A 651-nucleotide genomic window follows, 5' to 3' on the forward strand; every position below is an offset into this window, starting at 1 on the left:
GCCCTCTCCTTGTTTCCAACCCCCACCCTGATCTCAGCCCTCCCCAGAGATGAACAAGTCCATTGTTTGGAATGGAAAGCTCCAGGCATTGCGTCTGCTGCACACAGGTACACACACACATGGGCACACACACACAGGTACACACATACACAGGCATACACATACAGGTACACACACATGGGCACACACACATGGGCACACACAAGTACACACAAAAATGGACACACACACGTACACACATGCACACGAGCACACACAGAGGTACATACGGGCACACACACAGGTACACATACATGCACATGGGCACACACAGGTATACACACATGCACACAGGCACACACACAGGTACACACAGATCACATGGGCACACACATGGACACATGCACACACATAGGCACATGCGCACACACACACACTTGCACACAGGCACACACACCTGCACACGGGCACACACACCTACATACACACACACTGCACATGGGCACACACACCTGCACACAAGCACACACAACTGCACACAGACACACACACTTGCACATAGGCACACACACCTGACCACGGGCACACACACCTACATACAGACACACACCCTGCACATGGGCACACACACCTGCACACAAGCACACACAACTGCACTCACACACATATGGG

This window comes from Mandrillus leucophaeus, unplaced genomic scaffold (genome assembly GCF_000951045.1).
Source record: "Mandrillus leucophaeus isolate KB7577 unplaced genomic scaffold, Mleu.le_1.0 Scaffold28, whole genome shotgun sequence".
Classification (NCBI taxonomy): Eukaryota; Metazoa; Chordata; class Mammalia; order Primates; family Cercopithecidae; genus Mandrillus; species Mandrillus leucophaeus.